We start from the raw sequence: 15,778 nt of genomic DNA on the forward strand, positions 1-15,778 counted from the left end.
CTTGTTGATCGGATGAAGATGAACTCGACGAGTTGTTCATACAACTTGGCGAGTAGGATGAAGGACTTGAACATCAGTTTGGAAGGAGAACTCGTCGAGTCAATGCCTAACTCGACGAGTAGAAACAAAATCCAGGTCAGTCGTTTGGACATGGACTCGGCGAGTTGGCGAGCCAACTCGGCGAGTCGGGTCAACTGGAAGTTGACTCTGACTTTGACTTAGGGCATGATTAGGGGTAAAATGGTCATTTTACCCAAAGGATAGTTAGCAGTTTTTGACTAAGTGTTTGGTGGGAAGTACAGCCGGAGGATTTCCGGAGCAGCAGCAGCAGCAGACAGACTATTTCCACACAGATCAGCAGCTACTCCGAGGTGAGTTACCTTCCAGTAGTGGTGGGTCTAAGGCCACAATGCCGACCCACCAGTAGGAGTTGTATGTTCGATGATTGTCTTTGTGATATCATCTAGGGTTGCTACTACCTTATATGTTATATGTTGGCATGATATGTTGTATGTGATAGTAGTAGAGTTCGGTTGTTAGGACCGAAGGGTAGTCAAACACCCCAGATATGTCTGATATTACGTTTGTGTTATGATATATGTGATGGTAGTAGTAGGGGTGAAATAGTCCCCGAGGTTCGGTTGTTAGGACCGAAGGGTAGTCAGCACCCCATAATAGCTCGACATGGGTAGGTCAGCACCCCAGAATGGCTTGACACGGGTAGGACGGCACCCCAGAATGGCCGCACGGGTAGTCAGCACCCCAGAATGGCCGCACAGGTAGTCAGGCACCCCAGAATAGCCTGGCAGTATGTATGATATGTATTGTATGGTATGTGGTACGATGGGGGAACTCACTAAGCTTTGTGCTTACAGTTTACAGTTTTGGTTTCAGGTACCTCTTCATCGAAAGGGAAGGAGCTACCACGGAGCGGCACATCATGCACACACACTGGTTTCCGCATCTATTAGATTTCTCTGGGATTTATACTCTGATGTTTCGATGGGTTGTATGACTTGACTTTTGAACATGGTTTATGTTGTGATGTAGTTTGATCAAACAATGTTTTTATTTAGTAACATTTTCTAAAGTAATGTTTTAAAAACGAAAATTTTGGACGTGAAAATTGGGTCGTTATAGCATGCACGTAAAGTTGGAAAATTTACGTGTAAAACCAGCCCTAGAAGCCCAGATCTATGGATTGGATGCACTGAAATCGACTAGAATCGACTGTATAGAAATGGCATGCATGAGACGTGACAAGTCGTCCTTTGGACTCGGCGAGTCCAAGGTAATTTTCTTGCCTCAAGAACAGACTCGATGAGTTGTTCATACAACTCGGTGAGTCACATACTAGACGAGTTCATATGATGAAGGAGAACTCAACGAGTTGTTCATACAACTCTACGAGTCGGATGAAGTTAAACTTGATGTTAGTATCGAAAAAGAACTCATCGAGTCTTTTCCAAACTCAAATAGTAGAAGCGGGTATAGAATCAGAAAGAATGCTAGGGACTCGGCGAGTTGGCAGCCCGACTTTGCGAGTCCGGTCAACCGAAAGATGACTTTGACCATGATGTTGACTTTGACCAGGGGTAAAATAGTCTTTTTACCCTGAGATTGGATTTGTAGTTGGGGGAGTTCCGGAGCAACAGTTAGATAGTTTCAGACTTAGCATCTTAGCAGCCAGCATTACGAGGTGAGTTTCCTTCTAGTAGGAACGGGTCTACGGCCACAATGTCGACCCGTTTAGTTAGCAGTAGTTCCAGACTTTGGTCCGATGCAGTAGCTTAGTGTGCTTGATGTCTTTGTGATTCAAGCATGTCTTTGTGTTATGTGTTCCGGACTTCGGTCCGATGCAGTATGCCTTATATGTGTTTATGCTAGTAGTTATGTTATGTCATGCTATGTACAGTCAGTTTCCGGACTTCGGTCCGATGCAGAGGGCAAGGCCCTGGTTAGTTCCGGACTTCGGTCTGATGCAGTTTCCGAACTTTGGTCCGATGCAGAGGACAAGGCTCTGGTTAGTTCCGAAACTCCGTCTGATGCAATTTTCGGACTATGCTCCGATGCAGTGGGCAAGGCCTAGTAGTTGCTTTACGTGCTATTGTATGGTATGTAGTAGTTTGAGGGAGCTCTGTAATGCCCGTAGATTTGGGCTAGTCAATTTAGAGACGATAAGCATCAAAAATAACTTTTTTATGGAATATTATTTAGAAGTAGTAATCTTAAATAATTTGTATTATATGTTACAAGGATTACGTACATATAAAGAACGCCGAAATCCGAGTTATAACGAAGAAGTTATGACATGTCGATGTTTAGCAACAGAACCGGCACGACACACCGCGACGTAAATAGTGAATTTACAATAGAGCGATATTTGGATTTATCGATCTAAACAAAAGTCGTAGAATACATTAAACCGAGAGCATGCATGAAAATAACGCCCAAATCAGACTTCGTATGAGGAAGTTATGATTTTTCGAAGTTTCGGCTTAACAGTGTACAGCTTGAAGTTCGAATATGATATTGAGCGATATTTAGCCAAAAAACATCTAAACGACAATTGAAGATCTCGTCGATTGTAGTCCAATGGTGAAAATACAGACGAAAACGAACAACAAATGAAGAAGTTACAAGTTTATAACGGAGTTTTCCTGTCCCGGCCTACTAAAAATAATATAACAAAAATAAAGTCAAAATTAGCCGATGAAGTCTAAATGAAAGTTGTAGATCTTGTTTTTACCTACACGTCGATATAAAGAACGTCGAAAACGGAGTTCGTATGCAAAAATTATGAATTTCTGAAGTTCGGGGCGCGAATCCCCAAAATTGTCAGAGTTCATGACGTGAATATAGTGTTCACAATGTGAACTCAGTATTTATGACTTTTGGAGCCTGACAAACGCAAGTTGCGATGACGCACCTGGTGAATATTGAACTCACGACGTGAATATTTGAGATTCACGATGTGAATCCAGAAAAATGGCCCTATAAATAGAATTCAAGGGGCAGCCGAGTTTGGTTGCTCAATCTCTTCTCTCCCACTCCCAATACCCTCTTTAAGCCCTATTTTAACCCCCCCCCCCCCATGAAGCTCTAGTATCATACCGAGACCCGAAGCAAGTCCCGAAGCCCGAAGATCCCTAGAAGAAAAGAGTTTCCGAGCTGAAGCTCTGCCTCCAAGAAGCCCGTTGTGTGAAGATCTTCCAGATCTACCTAAGAATACTACTTTTACAAGCCGTAGTGTTGTCCGAGCATCCTCTAATCAAGTGAGTGTGTAGTTACTTTCTTCTACCGCATAGACATGAAGTATTTGCTATGAAATACGTGCTATGTGTTTACACGTTGTTTGTTTAGTTGAGATGGTTGTTGAATGAATGTTTTATACATATTTTTAAATGATTTAAACTATATATGTAATTTATATCTACAAATATGTTAGGTAGAACATTGGTAGACGAAATAGTTGGTGTGTGAGGAAAGATTAGTTTGAGGATGACACGAAAGATGATATAGATCATGAGATGAGGGTGACAGGTGAAAAATGAGTGAAACCCTTACCCAAACGATGGCCCTCATCATTCAGCAGAGCAGGGATGACAACCACGGACTATTCTAGACATTCTTGTGGAACACTAACAGACACGCAACTTGTAGGTGTTGTGGACTTGATGTTAACCGGTTTACTCTAAAAACCCATTGATATGTATCACTAGAGGATGTCTCGGAACCAATACTATCAATAAACAAGGTAAACCCCGGCGACTATGGAGTTAGCGCCAGTTAAGTGAACCTTGGTGACTATGGAGTTAACGTCAGTTACATAAACCTTGGTGACTATGGAGTTAGTGCCTGTTACATAAACCTTGGTGACTATGGAGTTAGCGCATGTTACATAAACCTTGGTGACTATGGAGTTAGAGCCTGATAGCTATGGATTTAGTACCTGATATATAAACTTTGGCAGCAATGGACTTTGAGCTAATTCCTTAGGTGAATCCTTAGGAACGAATGAATAAAGGATAGTTGATTCTTAGGGTAAAACCTTAAGAAATAAAGAAGATAATTGGGATGGGTAATTGGGTTGATTGTCTGATGATTAAATATAATAATTATATTATTGTGGGTTGAAAACCCTATATGCTCACCAGGCTCCCAAGCCTAACCCACTCAGTTTTCTTTGCATTACAGGTAATGGCACAAGAGTATAAGTTGGTGGACTTGACGAGAGATTTTGGATTATAGATCAGTAGTTGTAAATAACTGTTGTAAGGTCTATTTTATATTGTTTATGCTTTTAGGAACAAATTCCGCAACCGTTTTCTGTAAACGATTACTCTGATTTTATAAAACAAAGCGGTTTTTTCTGGCCGTGAAAATGGGGATGTCATAAGCTCGGTAAGCTTCGTGCTTATAGTTTTCAGTTTTTGATTTCAGGTACCTCGGCTAGCAAAGGGAATGGCTCGGGATGATGGCATGGTACACACCACAGTTTAGCCTGGGAGATAGACTATGATATTCTGATATGATTTTGACATTAGTTTCGATTTGATAAATTTATTATGACATTTTAAGATACATGATTCATGGTTTTTATCTTTTGGTAATTGATTCATGGCTTTTATCTTTTGTTAATTGATATATATATATATATATATATATATATATATATATATATATATATATATATATATATATATATATATGAGAACTTTTATGAAATCGAGAACGCAAGAACAAATCTAAGCCACATATTTCAAATTCATCGCTTAAGCGTTTCAGTATACCGGGACGACGAAACATATATATTTATATATGAATAAGTATGTGTCTATTCACACATGATTATTCATATATGAATGTAACACCGTAAATTTTCAAACAAAAAATTCCATTTAAAAATCATAGAATTCTCATAAATACATTTCTCAAAATCCCAAGTATCAAATTATCAAATACAAACTCCATAATTGATTGATTAAAATTCAGGATCCTCAAGATGTAACTCTTTCTTTCCTGTGTATAATCAAACTGGTGCCTTTCCGCGATCCTGAGAAGTACCTAAAACACATATCACACAACACGGTAAGCACGAAGCTTAGTGAGATCCCTAAAATACCACACATATCACATTAGCCACTCGAGGCTATAACTCAAATAAGACCCTCCGGTCAATGTATCTCAGTGGAGACCCTCCAGTCCCACAACTCGATTCGGACCCTCCAGTCTTGTATCTTAGTGAAGACCCTTCGGTCTCACAACTCGGTTTAGACCCTCCGATCCTAACTCAGTAAGCACAAAATAATACACATCATAATTCACAAATACATAATGTAGGATAACACAATAGTCAATAAATGCATACAAGACCCTTCGGTCACACAAAGATTACCACTCTAGGTAAGGTATAGTGAGGGGACTCATCTCGTAAGTAAGTTAGGAAAATATGTACCCCTCGAACCGTCTACTATAACACGCATCTCAAATTAACACTTAAAATCACAACTTTTAATAAACTCGTGCTATCCCCTCTCTAACTCTTGGGAAGGGTAAAAGACCATTCTACCCCTCCACGGTCTCCACTACTCGTGTTTGACCAACCCTAAAGTCAACATAAGTCAAAACTCGAGTCAACAGTCCATGCTGACCCAACTCGTCGAGTGCATCTCTGCAACTCGTCAAGTCCCCTCAATTCCTCAGGAACCTCATTAAAGTCCAACTCAACTCGTCGAGTTGACCCGTCAACTCACCGAGTTACAGCATGTTCATACTCATCGGGACAAACCCTAACCGACTCGTCGAGTTAGCTCATTGACTTAGAGAGTCCATTCAGTTTGTATTCTCATTCAGACGCTTTACGGTAGATCTCCCACTCCTAACTCTAGATTTAGTCTCATAAGGCTCGAATGTCATGTAACGCTTCGATCTTTACGTTCAGGCATGACATATTTGCTCCATAATGCCAATACAAGTTCCAACATGGGTTTGGTGCTCATAGGCTTGCCTTTAGCTCCATAAAGCTTGGTTCTCTGGGCTCACAAGACCTCCTACAATTATTGAGGTTTTAACCTCAAGATATGCTCAATGGACTCAATAACACAAGATGGATGGGGAAAAGCCCTAGAACTCCCCAAAATAAGATCTCACAAGAATAATGATCAAGATATCATCTTTTTACCTCAAACAGAAGTTGTCCACTGAGAACCTCTAGATCCAATGTCCCTCCTTGCTCCAATCCTTGATGCTTTCGTCTTCTTCTCTCAAGGTGCACCAAAATGCTTAAGATAGCCTCTCATTCTCACACAACAACCTAAAACTCGGTCAGGGTTCTTCACAAGGCTCAAGGGTGATGAGGGAGGCGCAAATGAGGTCTTAAGGCCCTTTAAACAAGACACAGACCCAAGGATTTAGGGTTTTCTCACACAACGCCAACTCGATGAGTCGGCTATCTAACTCGTCGAGTTTATCATTAAACCCACGTGACCAATCCGACTCTACTCAATGAGTCGGGCACACAACTCGTCGAGTCACTCATTCAATCCCAAAAAAATATATATAAATATAATATATGAGAGTCGGGATTTTACAATGAATGTGGTGGTTGGTGGCGAAGGTGGTGGTGGTGGTGGCGATGACGGTGGTAGTGGCAGTGGTGGTGGCGGTGGTGGTGTTGGTGGGTGGCCGAGGTGTTGGTGACGATGATGGATATTCATATATGATTAAGTATATACTTATTCATGTATGAATAAGCATATTCATATATTGATATATAAGTATTTTCATATATGAAAAAGTATGTTTCTATTCTCAAGTGACTATTCATATATGAATATGGTCGTTAATAGCGGTGGTAAGGGTAGCGGTGACAGTTGTAACGCCGTAAAATTTCAAACAAATTTTCACATTTTAAAAACAATTTAATTCACAATATTTTAAAACACATTGTTTCATATATTCAACATAAGTCAAAAATCCCAAGATCATAACATATAGGTAAAACTCCGCATCACTACTAGAAAAACAACCTTTTACGATGCTCATTGCGCGTCGTAAATGGCTCAGACGACGTGCAAATGTGCGTCAAGGAAGGCCCTGTCATAAAGAAAGACGACGCGCATTTACGACGCGCAATTACGACGCACGTTTACGACACGCAACGCGTATCAAGAAAGGCCCTATCATAAAGGAAGACGACACGCATTAGCGTGTCGTAACCTTACGACGCGCGTGTTAATGACACGCAATGCGTATCAAGAAAGCCCCTGTCAAGAAAGGCCATGTCATAAATGAATATGACATACATATTTGCGTATCATAATTTTAAATGTTTAAAAAATATATTATTTATAGATTTACCAATTTTCAAATTAAATTTGTATTTAATGTCTCATAATAGAAAATAAAATATCATATACAAAAAAATACAATGCTTTGCATAAAATTTAATGTCATACAAATAATAATATATAATCCATTGCATAAAATACAATACCTAACTATCTAACCTATTATTACATTGCTATTAAGGGACACTTTGTTTCAGATATCATGTAAAAGACAAATCCTCCATGTCAAAAAAAATTGTTGTTGTCCATCGAGTGTAGATGACAAATAATGACTTGAACATTAGCTGAAACCAAAAAACTTTTATTAATCACACAATCAAAAATATGAAACCTAAAATCTTTTAATTACACAAGAAACAACACATCATCATGAGAAACTACTAACCTGCCCTGAATGGAGGTAGTTTTCTCCAGCCAACTTTGTTGGTGTGGACTGATAAAAGTTATAGCATGTCCTAGCAAGCTGCAAATAATACATATCCAAATTATTAGCAACTAAAAAAGCAACAAAAATAACAAACCTCTTCAGCCAGATTCAGGAACTTTCATTGAAGAGATAAAAAGAAAAGATAAGCAAAGCAACGATGTACTAAAGCAAAGATTCTTCCATAACCAACTGAAATGTCCACATAAGTCTTAGTCCCCATTATTATCCTAGGTGAAACAGTATGATTCTTAAGGAAACAAATTTATTGAAAGCAAAAACTGACTGACTGAATGAATGAATAATTACATACTATCAAGATCAAGAAATTCTTTTTTAACCAATATTACAGTTAGCTGATAGATCCCAAAGGGTACGGTACTATTTACGTCCAAACATTGATAATATTGGAACTTGAACCCAAGAATTTGTAAAGCATTAGATTGCAAGAAATGCCCAGAACAGAAGAGATTGGATAATGTACAATTAGCCTTTCAGAAAAAGGCTTAGATAATGCATGCAAATTTATTCTGACCTTGGGGGAAACTTCCCCAATTAACCTATTTTCACCAAGGGAGATCACCAATCAAAACGTAACTTCCCAAATTTATTCTGACCTAAAAGTAAATAAGGAAACTTTTAAAAACAAAGGAATTAATTTTTTTTTTTTGCAAGGCAACCAAACACGCCAGCCATGGAAAGGAATCTTAAATTCCAACACCAAGCAAACATGCCCAATGATTGCAATTCTTTTATAGATCTCATCCCTTGAGAGAACATATTGTGAATCATGCACCCTTATAATAGCCTTTTAGTCGTTAATCGGGCATATTTAAGTGTTGTACCTTGGGGAAAACAGGGATCAGGTTCAAGAAGACATTGTTATCCGGATGAAGTTTGAAACACTCCAATACCTAAATCAGTGAGTACAGTCAACTCAAGTACCTCATTTATTGCAACTTCAATACAAAGTCAAAACAACCAGAAAGGGTAGAACTTACAATGTCAAACACTCGGGTTGGATCCAAATTGAAGAGCCCGATTAACAACTGCAAAGAATCAATTAGTGAAAAGCAACAACAGCTGAACAGGTATGGGACAAAGTAGGAGCTCAGAATATTTTTTTAGAAGATGTCAAACCTTGATTATGCCAACCGTCGCGGCTGATGTATTTTCAGAACAAATTTCATTTTGTTTCCTTTTCTCATAACATCAATCACATACTAGATATCTCTTTCTGACTTAGACCTTGAGACTTAAACATCCAACCAACCTTCTTCATAACGACCACAAATACCATTTTTTTGTAAATATATTTTTTATTGGATGCAAAGTTGACAAGACACAACAACCACAAATGAGTAAATAAATGTGGATTAAAAAAATACGACTATACCCTTCAACAACAACTTTGCTAAAATGACCAAAGGGAGATGATGACTGACTGGAGTAAAAAAAGAGCTGCTAATAGCTTTTTTGACTTTTACACTTATAAAAAAGTTTTATAGAATTAGAAAATGTAAATGGAAAGAAACACATTTTTAAGCAACATAAGTTTGATGAAAATGAAAGTAAACAGACCTGATCGTTTTCTTCTGCTTCTTCTAAAGGGGATTTCCCAGATTCTGATGGTTTTTCAGCACCATAGTTTTGTCTACTGCATTTTGTTCTGAATGGATAGTTTATGTTGTTACATTGATCACACTTCCAGCTCCCATCAGGCATATCTCCTTCTGAAAACAAACACATTATCGTTTATGATTTCTGAATATCAAAGCTATGATTTCCAAAAACAAAATTTAACTTACTGGAGTTCTTTCCTGACTTTGAAGCCTGGAAACAAATTCAAACAATAAAAAAGTTTTATCATAACATTTAGTCAATTGTTGTTTAAGAAATACAGAAGATGAAACTAGGTGTAAAGAAAAAATATTAAATACCTGAGATCCTCGCTTAGGTGTATTGCATTTTCTCATGTTACAAATTGTCCTAAATGAGAAATTCACATTTCCACAATTAGGGCATACCCAATCATTATCGCTTTTTCCATCTAAAATATAAAATAATAATAATAACATTAGCCATCTGTTCATCCAAAAATAAAATCAACATACAAAATGTTTTCAACACCTTTCTTTGCTTTCGCTTCTGGATAAAACCCAGGTCGTAGACCCTATCAATTTTCAAGGGTCAAAACAGTTAATTCATTATAAATTTATAACAAAAAGATTTTAATACTTATACAACCATACCATTGGAGTGTGGCCCAAAGGCAAGTATCGGTCCATCATCGGAGGTACTCCATACATACCAACTATAAATATCTATATCTATATATATATATATATATATATATATATATAACAATTATAAAATGAGAAAAATAAAAGTTATTATATTTAGTGTACCTATGATTGAGCCACCAGAGTAGGGGTGGGAGGGGTCTATAGGGGTTGCTGCCTCCAGAAAGGTGAATTCCATAACTATAATGATAAGCAGATGGAACATGAACATCATAAGGAGGTGGCATAGAGAGAGAGAGAGAGGAGCCATAAGGTTGTACACCAATATACATTGATGAAGGTGCACCAGAACCAATGTAATGACCAGCAGTAACAGATGAATACCCTTGTGGGGTCTGCATTGCCTTTCCACCAGATTTTTTGCAACACAGTAAAACTATTAGTTGTAGTGTTGTACAAGTGTAACAGAAGTTGCAAGTTACATAAAGAGGGGACTAAAATGAAACAATAGGGGCTAAATGGTGTATAAATATAAACAAAATGTGGAAATTACAGAATTATGATCTGCTGGTCTAGGTTGTGTACAATTACGCATATTGCATGTTGTCCTGAAAGAGAAATTCACATTTCCATAGCTAGGGCAAGTCCAATCATCTTCTCTACGACCCCCTATTTATTAAAATAATTGGTTATGGGTATTATAGAAACACTAAATTACAAGTGAATTCTTAAGTCATCAAACCCTACTGAAGTACAATGTTGTAGTAGAAAAGATGCAAGTAGAATGTTATGATAAGGAAATAGACGAAAGTACATAGTTTTTTCTTGCATTTAACCCATTAAATGTTAATCTTTAGATACAAAAGAAAATATGGAAAAACAAGATGTTATAAACTACAATATACCTTAAGTTCATGGAGTTCAAGCAAACACTTTGACTGAAGGTCTTCACCTCTGCTTAAAGGTAATTCTAAATTCATGATAAAAAAAAACAAATGAGTAAAGTTAAATGATATCTACAAACAACTTCACCTGCCAGTAAATATTCATGTAGAATTGTATAAGACATCAAATAAAGGTCTAGGGTGTTGGTTTACAGAGCATTAGGACTTTAATTCCTTACAAAGATTATGGTAAAACAATTCGAATTCTGTGAAAGGAGAATTCCATTTAAATACAATGTACTATGATTTTAAACCATCAACATAGTAATAACTTCTTCAAGAAGGGGAACCAGAAACAATGAAAATAACATAAATATATTGGAGTTGACTGGTCTCAATTCCATTACAGGATATCAAGCATTCTTGAATCCAAAGGCAAGAACATGGAAACGATGAAGGTGATTTCTATCAATCTCCCATAATCAAATTTGCACCCTTAATGTAATTAAGAAAATAGGCCAAACGCAAAAATCAAGTTTATGCTGCCAAAAAGAAACTACATTTAACTACACAGAGATTACCAAGCAATCTGAATATTTCTCTACAATGTTAAAGTATAATAAAAATGCTTCTTATGGCAACCTTCAAGTTGTGTTAAACGATTTTAGATGTGGCTCTCGATCCGTTTTTCCCTTGTTTCTACCATTTTAGAACCTGTTATGTGATTAGATCGATGTTTGACCAAAGCCTCCTCAAGGTCTGCCATTAAATCTCCTCCATTTGGAAATGGAGAGTTATTCTGTATTGATATCAAAAAGTTAGGCAGACACACCATGTAATAGTTATAAGTTGAACATATTTTACACGGTAAATTCTCCTAAACATGAACAGTAGACCATAGGTCTAAACCTAAAACTGAAATTACATATCCATTGACCATAGGTAGCCCAAAGATGTTTGCTAAACCATACACAAATCAAAAACTACAAGGCAGTTCATGTAGACAAACAGAAAAAGTAGAATTCAACTAGAGAGAATTGCATTGAGATTATTACAATTGAGCATACCATGATTAGCCCTAAGCTGTCAATTAAACTAAAACAATACAACCCACTGGTCGAACCAAATCCTTGCGCTCATGTACTAGGGTTTGTAAATGAGAAGCCGTGTTCACCTTATTTGTTGAACGGATGAAGAAAAAGGACCAAGGCTAGAAGCGCAACTGGACTGGGGTCTGTAAATGTGAGGAGTCTTGTAGATGGCGTAGGGTAGAGGTGAAGACAAGTTCTGTTACCAATTTTATGTTGAGATTATTGTGTCTAATCGTCGCCATAAAGATACGATCAAGAGAGAATGGTCTTCGATTTCTGGAAGGAAACGAGGGTGTTACAGAGAAGGGGGATCAGAATCGCGGTAGATCTAAGGAGAGAGTGAGCGGTCTTTGATCTGATCGAGAGAGAATCGTCGCAATAAATATACGATCGAGAGAATGGTCTTCATGTTTCTGGTGGTGGTGGCTGTTAGGTTTTATAGAGAGAAGGAGGGGAGAAAATGAAGGTCATCGGCAGGTGGAGAGAAAAGAATGAGCGGGTCTTCAAAAAATTTGGGGATTTTGTTTCCACCGTATCATTTCCCGCCTAAAAGGCGTGTTTCATTAAAAAATTATAAAGCGACACTCTTACATGACACACATTTTATGAAAGGCGCCCTCCGCATTACTTTTTTATTTTCTTTTCTAACACTAATTTTAGGGCACGTATAAATGCGCGTCCTCAATCCTTAAAATTTTGGAAAACTGACATTAGTTTTTAGGGCACATACAAATGTGCGTCGTCTATCAGTGTGTGTCATTATTTGCGCGTCATTAAAGGCCAGTTTTCTAGTAGTGCGTGTGTGTACTGATCATGTCGGCGCCTTCCCGCGATCCTCACTAGTACCTGAAACACATAACACAAAACACGGTAAGCACGAAGCTTAATGAGTTACCCAAAATACCACATATAACACATATTAGCTACTCAAGGTTATAACTCTTGTGGGACCTTGGGCCCTAACTCTGTGGACCCCCTGGTCCTAGCTCTGTGGACCTTCCGGTCCTAACTCCGATATACTCACAGCATAAATCACATAGAAATAATGCAGTGCAACACATCACATAGATAGCATACAAGATACTCTATCACATAACTCTGTTTACCTACTCAAGGTAAAGTATAGTGAGAAGACTCACCTCGGATGTATCGGTAATATCTCACTCGCGTAAACACTGATCTAGCCTCTGCCTAAACACATAAACGATCATCTCAATCAATAACGGCTCTCCAGGCTAGACTAGATCCTCACATGTCCTCTAAGAAGGCTAAAAGACAATTTTACCCTTCAAACAGTCCACAAGTCCAATTGTTGACCAAACCCTAAAAGTCAAGAAAAGTCAACGATCAACCTTTTGACCAGACTCGCCGAGTGCACAATTGTGACTTGGCGAGTTCAGTCATGAACTCAAGTCCTCTAAATTCCCAATGACTCACCGAGTCACTTCCCCAACTCAGCGAGTCACCAACTGTGTGATTCATGGGGAAAACTATCATACTCGTCGAGTCTGTTCTTGGACTCGACGAGTTCATGCCATGCTCAAACTCAAATGACCTCCTGAGGTCAGATCTGTTCCTCTAATCCATAGATTTGACCTTCCCAAGCATGATAATTACGTAAAGTTCAGATCTTGATTCTCATGCAAAGGCCTAAAGGATCTATTTGGAGAAATAACCTCAAATATGACATCCTAAGCTCATGTCTCCTAATATCAATCATAAAGATCAAAGGGTTAAGGTCTTTGGACATTTTTGGATCCAGATCCAAAGCCTTAATACTAGAAGGGACCAAATGCTCGTCAAATCAAGCCTCTAAAGGGTCTAGAAAACCCTAACTCCAAAGGTTAACACCAAAACTGAAGAAGGATCGAATCTATACCTCAAATATGAAGTCCCTGGGCTCTGAAATCTACAGAATAGCACCCTCTTCAGCTTCTTCTTGCCTTGGTCACCTTCTTCTTGCAAGAACACCAACACAAGGATCAAGAATGGCCTCTCCTCCCTTACAAACGTTCTAGCTCTATTAGGGTTTCTCTCAAGGGTCTGGTAGCCGCAACGGAAGGCTATAAGAGCCTTTAAATAGATCCCAAACCCGAGAAATTAGGGTTTCACTTAACAGCGTGGACTCGCCGAGTCCGGTCACCAATCCGGATAAGAACCCGCGGTCCTACTCGGCGAGTCTAGGCATCAACTCGCCAAGTTCCTCCCCAAACTCAAAATAAAAGAATAAAATAATATAGCCGGAAATCCGGATGTTACAATAGTGGTGGTTGCAGTGGTGGGGTTGGTAAACGCGAGAATATACTTATCTTTGTATTTACATATAAATATATAAGTGTATTCATAAATAAATAAGTATGTGTCGATTCTCAAGTGATTAATTTTATATGAATATGGTAGTTAGTATCAGAGGTGGTGGCGGTAGCATGGGTAGAGGTGGTTGTGGCAATGGTGGAGGTGGTAAACATTAGAATATACTTACATATATATTCACATAGAGTATTACATTCCTCCGTCGTGTCGGTACGCCAGAGGTTTTGTGGCAAAAAAATGTAGTCCAATTGTGGTTGTTGTGGTGGTGGTTTATATTTACATTTGAATATTATATCCATTTGTCGTGCTGATATGCGAGAGGATTTTATGGCAAAAAAAATATATGTGGCCTAGATTTTATATATATATATATATATATATATATATATATATATATATATATATATATATATATATATATATATATATATATAAACCATTTTTATTGTGTGAATGTATGACAAAATCTAAACCAATCATTTGAAAATGGTAATTTTATAATTTTATTAATTAAATTAATTATTATTTAATATTAATTTACTACGATTATGGTAAGTGATTATTGATTGTTGATAATTAAGGTCTCCATAATCCAATAACCTACACGCCGTCCAAGCCATTCTCATCGCCCATCTCCATACAACGGTCATATACGATCGTCGCTCTCACCTAACACCGACCAGATGTGAGGTCGGTCTCATCCTCTTCGCTGGAATCAATGCCGCCGCACAACAGTGACCTTCCACTGGTTTGTTTCTCGACCTGCGTAACAAGTATTGATCTCGATTTCAAGACCTACAACTCGATTTCAAGATAGAGAATTCATACCTACAACTCGATTTCAAGATGGAGAATCCAGACCAAACCTTGTCGCTGCATAAGCCCTATTTATACCATTTGCAGTTGCTTCGATTCTCGTGGGTCCTATTTTTATAAATCTAACTTTTGCATCTTTTATCATCATTTTTTTGTAACAATTTCAGAAACTCCTCAATTTGTATCTATCGTGAACACAAGGTCTTTGTAACTTCAAACGATGATATCGTATTTTTAGGGAATCAATAACTTCAAATGATGAAATTGAGTTGCCCATTGGTGATAACAGAGATGAAAAGCAATTCAATTTGATGGTAGTGAAATGTAGGTAATCAATTAACTTTGACAATTAATGTGTGTTTTTTCAGAAAATTTTGAATTAGCGGTCGTTCTTTAAGAATATCTATACGGAGGACTAACCAAGTTGAAAACAATATGATAGTTCTTTTGTTTGTTTTTAAGTTTTTTTAATTAATTGTTATTCCTAAAGCATTCTCGTAGTCTGTGATAAATAAGTGTAATAATGAGAATTGATGATTTCAAATATTTTGACATTTAATCTTAGGTCTGGTCAATAAGAATTGGCTATTTCAAGTAACAATTGATTTTGCAAGCATTAAAATGGCCGAAGAATGCTATTTCTTAACCATTTTGA

The 15,778-nt window shown here is 37.7% G+C and overlaps 1 pseudogene; it reads right to left on the minus strand.

Annotated features, from left to right (window-relative positions):
- Positions 1-7,552: 7,552 nt before the first annotated feature.
- Positions 7,553-11,738, minus strand: LOC145003114 (uncharacterized; annotated as a pseudogene).
- Between the last annotated feature and the right edge of the window lie 4,040 nt (positions 11,739-15,778).

This window comes from Lactuca saligna, chromosome 6, assembly GCF_052625555.1.
Source record: "Lactuca saligna cultivar CGN05327 chromosome 6, ASM5262555v1, whole genome shotgun sequence".
NCBI classification, from domain to species: domain Eukaryota; kingdom Viridiplantae; phylum Streptophyta; class Magnoliopsida; order Asterales; family Asteraceae; genus Lactuca; species Lactuca saligna.